Source organism: Triticum urartu, chromosome 3A (genome assembly GCF_056163025.1).
Source record: "Triticum urartu cultivar PI428250 chromosome 3A, HENAU_Tu73, whole genome shotgun sequence".
Lineage (NCBI taxonomy): Eukaryota > Viridiplantae > Streptophyta > Magnoliopsida > Poales > Poaceae > Triticum > Triticum urartu.
Window position 1 is genome coordinate 195,804,808 of NC_141875.1, and position 5,283 is coordinate 195,810,090.

Genomic DNA, 5,283 nt, shown 5'->3' on the forward strand with positions numbered 1-5,283 from the left:
TGTATTTGTGTCGAAGCTCCGAGGACAGATCGCGGTCGACCTACACCACGTCGTCCTTGCGGATAAGGATGGAGCGGACATTGTATTTGTGTCAAAGGTCCAAGGACAGATCGTGGTCGACCTACGCCTCGTCGTCCTTGCGGATAAGGATGGAATGGACATTGTATTTGTGTCGAAGCTCCGAGGACAGATCGTGGTCGACCTACGCCTGTTCGTCCTTGCAGATAAGAATGGAGCATGTTTTTATACTTAGGCGAGTACTGGATTGCAGCTAAGCCTCTGAGTGGAAGGGTTGCTCACCACTCGGTAGGATTTTTTAAACTTAGGCGAGTACTTGACTGCAGCTAAGCCCCCGAGTGGGAGGGTTGCTCACCACTCGGTAGGATTTTTTCAAACTTGGGCGAGCACTGGGTTGCAGCTAAGCACCCGAGTGGGAGGGCTACTCACCACTCGGTAGGATTTTTTAAACTTAGGCGAGCATTGAGCTGCAGCTAAGACCCCGAGTGGGAGGGTTGCTCACCACTCGGTAGGATTTTTTAAACTTAGGCGAGCACTGGGCTGCAGCTAAGCCCCCGAGTGGGAGGGTTGCTGACCACTCGGTAGGATTTTTTAAACTTAGGCAAGCACTGGGCTGTAGCTAAGCCCCCCAGTGGGAGGGTTGCTCACCACTTGGTAGGATTTTTTAAACTTAGGCGAGCACTGTGCTGAAGCTAAGCCCCCGAGTGGGAGGGTTCCTCACCACTCAATATGATTTTTTTAACTTAGGCGAGCACTGGGCTGCAGCTAAGCCCCCGAGTGGGAGGGTTGCTCACCACTCGGTAGGATTTTTTAAAGTTAGGAGAGCACTGGGCTGCAGGTAAGCCCCCAAGTGGGAGGGTTGCTCACCACTCGGTAGGATTTTTTTCAAACTTAGGCGAGTACTTGAATGCATCTAAACCCCCGAGTGCAAGGGTTGCTCACCACTCGGTAGGATTATTTTAAAACTCAGGTGAGCACTGGGCTGCTTCTAAGCCGCCGAGTGGGAGGGTTGCTCACCACTCGGTAGGATTTTTTAAACTTAGGCGAGCATTGGGCTGTAGCTAAGCCCGCGAGTGGGAGGGTTGCTCACCACTCGGTAGGATTTTTTAAACTTAGGCGAGCACTGGGCTGCAGCTAAGCCCCCGAGTGGGAGGGTTGCTCAACTCTCGGTAGGATTTTTTAAACTTAGGCGAGCACTGGGCTGCAGCTAAGCCTCTGAGTGGGAGGGTTGCTCACCACTGGTAGGATTTTTAAAACTTAGGAGAGCACTGGGCTGTAGCTAAGCCCCCGAGTGGGAGGGTTGCTCACCACTCAGTAGGATTTTTTAAACTTAGCCAAGCACTGGGCTGCAGCTAAGCCCCCGAGTGGGATGGTTGGTCACCACTTGGTAGGATTTTTTAAACTTAGGCGAGCACTGGGCTGCAGCTAAGCCCCCGAGTGGGAGGGTTGCTCACCACTCGGTAGGATTTTTAAACTTAGGTGAGCACTGGGCTGCAGCTAAGCCACCGAGTGGGAGGGTTGCTCACCACTCGGTAGGAGTTTTTAAACTTAGGCGAGCACTGGGCTGCAGCTAAGCCCCGAGTGGGAGGGTTGCTCACCACTCGGTAGGATTTTTTCAAACTTAGGCCAACACTGGGCTGCAGCTAAGCCCCCGAGTGGGAGGGTTGCTCACCACTCGATAGGATTTTTTAAACTTAGGCAAAACGGATTCACAGCTAAGGCACCCACTGGGGGATTTAGAACACTTAAAAAGGAATAACAATCATCTAGGAGACTGTGAAACTGTGTCTTTGATAATCAAACTAGAATGTATTTCTTATTACATCTCGGCAACCTGAATGCTTAAGTATAAAATGGGCGGAGCAACTCTGCATTCCAAGCGTGTGGCTCGTCTTTATTGTGCTCCACATTGCAGAGGCGATAAGATCCATTGTGAAGCACTTTGGTCACGATGAAATGTCCTTCCCAAGTAGGAGCGAGCTTGTGTGGTTTCTGCTGATCCACTCGAAGAACCAAATCTCCCTCTTGAAATGCTCGACCTCTCATGTTTCTGGCATGGAGTCGACACATGTCCTGCTGATAAATGGTCGACCGGATTAGGGCCATCTCCCTTTCCTCTTCCAGAATATCAACAGAATCCTGACGGGCTTGTTCTGCTTTGGCTTCTGAAAAAATTTCTACTCGTGGGGCATTGTGAAGCAAGTCACTCGGAAGCACAGCTTCATCCCCATAGACTAAAAAGAATGGAGTTTGCCCAGTTGACCGATTAGGAGTTGTCATCAATCCCCAAAGTACTGATGGAAGTTCATCGACCCAGGCACCTACTGCATGCTTAAGGTCACGCATCAATCGGGGTTTCAGTCCTTTGAGAATCAAACTGTTTTCTCTTTCAACTTGTCCATTCGATTGGGGGTAGGCGACCGAAGCATAGTCGAGCCGAGTGCCCTGGGAAGTGCAAAAGGCTCTGAACTCGTCGGAATCGAAGTTTGACCCATTATCTGTGATGATGCTGTGCGGGACACCATATCTGAATATTAACTCTCTGATGAAGCTGACAGCCGTACTTGCTTCGAGATTTTTGATAAGCTTGGCTTCAATCCATTTGGTGAACTTGTCGACTGCTACGAGCACATGAGTGAAGCCACTTCTGCCAGTCCTAAGAGGTCCAACCATATCTAATCCCCAAACAGCAAAGGGCCAGATGAGTGGAATTGTCTTCAAGGTTGATGCAGGCTTGTGAGACATGTTGGAATAGAACTGGCAACCTTCACATCTGTCGACTATGTCTTTTGCCATTTCATTTGCTCATGGCCAATAAAATCCCGCTCGGTATGCTTTGGCCACAATGGTCCGAGAGGACGCATGATGACCACAGGTCCCCGAGTGGATATCGTTGAGGATTACTCGACCTTCTTCCGGTGTTATGCACTTCTGAGCAACTCCGGTAAAACTTTCCCTGTAAAGCTGACCACCGATTACTATGAAATCTTTAGACCGACGGACAATCTAACGGGCCTCTTCTTCATCCTCTGGGAGCTCTTTCCTGAGAATATATGCAATGTACGACACTATCCAATTGGGTATGACGACCAAAGCTTCCATGACCAAGTCGACCATAGCTGGGATTTCGACTTCAGTCGGATCGGTAGGGCTCTTAGTCTGTGGGGGCTCCTCCGTGAAGGGGTCCTCTTGGACGTATGGCGAGTGAAGATGCTCCAGGAACACATTATTGGGAATAGGCTCACGCTTGGAGCCTATCTTTGCCAAGTCATCAGTGCTTGATTTTTCAGTCGGGGTACATGATGGAGCTCTAACCCCTCAAACTTCTTCTCTAGCTTTCTCACTGCATTACAATAGCCAGTCATAGCGGGGCTTCTGACGTCCCACTCCTTCATTACTTGATCAACCACCAAATCTGAGTCGCCATAGACCATTAGGCGACGGATGCCGAGTGAAATGGCCATACGCAACCCGTACAGAAGTGCCTCGTATTCACCTTCGTTGCTGGGGGAATTAAAATGAATCTAAAGAACATAGCTGAGTCTGTCTCCTCATGGGGATACAAACACCAACCCAGCACCAGAACCATTCAGCATCTTGGATCCATCAAAGAACATGGTCCAATGCTCCGAGTGAATCTGAGTCGGTAGTTGCTGCTCAACCCACTCGGCGAGGAAATCTGCTATTGCTTGGGACTTGATAGCTTTCTTTGCCTCAAACTTGATATCCAAGGGAAGGAGTTCAATCGCCCATTTTGCCACTCGACCGGTTGCATCTCTGTTGTTCAGAATTTCTAACAATGGTGCGTCGCTGACGACTGTAATGGAGTGATCAGAGAAATAATGTGCAACCTTCTTCGTGGTCATGTAAATTCCATAAACAAGCTTCTGATAATGTGGATATCTCTGCTTGGATGGAGTCAGGACTTCAGAAATATAGTACACTGGGCGCTGAACTTTATAGGTTTTTCCTTCTACTTCCCGCTCGACTGTAAGCACTGTACTCACAACTTGTCCAGTGGCTGCAATATAAAGCAGTAAAGGCTCTTTGCTGGTTGGGGTAGCAAGCACCGGCTGGGTGGAAAGTAGGGTTTTGAGCTATGCAAACACTTCATCAGCTTCAGGAGTCCACTCGAACTTGTCAGATTTCTTCATCAGTCGGTAAAGAGGTAATGCCTTTTCACTGAGGCGAGAGATGAATCGACTCAAGGCAGCCAAACAACCAGTAAGCTTCTGAAGATCATGCACACGCATGGGGCGTTTCATCCGGAGTATGGCTCCAACTTTATCTGGGTTCGCATCGATCCCTCGTTCAGAAACGAGGAAACCAAGTAACTTTCCTCCTGGGACTCTGAATGTGCACTTCAATGGATTAAGCTTGATCCCATACCTTCTCATGTTGGCAAAGGTTTCCACGAGGTCAGTCAGCAGGTCGAAACCTTTACGCGACTTGACAACGATGTCATCCATATATGCTTCCACATTCTAATTGATTTGAGTGAGTAGGCACTTCTGAATCATTCTCATAAATGTGGCACCAGCGTTCTTGAGACCGAATGTCATGGTGACATAACAAAAGCACCCGAATGGAGTGATGAAAGTTGTTTTTATCTCACCAGGACCATACAGACGGATCTGATGATACCCGGAATAGGCGTCTAGAAAAGACAAGCGCTCACACCCTGCAGTCGAGTCGACGATTTGATTGATATGGGGAAGAGGGAAATAATCTTTCGGGCAGGCCCGATTGATATGCTTGAAGTCAATGCACATATGAAGTGAGTCGTCCTTTTTGGGGACCATGACCACATTGGTGAGCCACTTGGAGTGGTAAATTTCCCAGATAAACTCAGCCGCCAGGAGCGCCACTTCCTTGCCAATTGCTTTTCTCTTTTGTACGGTGGACCGTCGAAGATGTTCCTTGACTGGTTTTACTTTTGGGTCGACTCACAAAGGGTGCTCAGCCAGTACCCTGGGTACACCCGGCATGTCAGAAGGTTTCCATGCAAAGATGTCCCAGTTCTCACGGAGGAACTGGATGAGCGCTTCTTCCTATTTGCTGTCGAGTGATGTTGTGATATGAGTAGGAGCAGCATTAGGATTGGTCGGGTGAATATGAATCGGCTTCGTTTCACCGGACGGCTGAAATGCAGAATCTGTGGAGGGCTTCTTGGCTCGCAACAAATCACTCGGATCTGCATTTTTTCGGTATTCTTGCATTTCTACTATTGCCATTTGTGCATCGGCAATTTTTGAGCCCTTATGG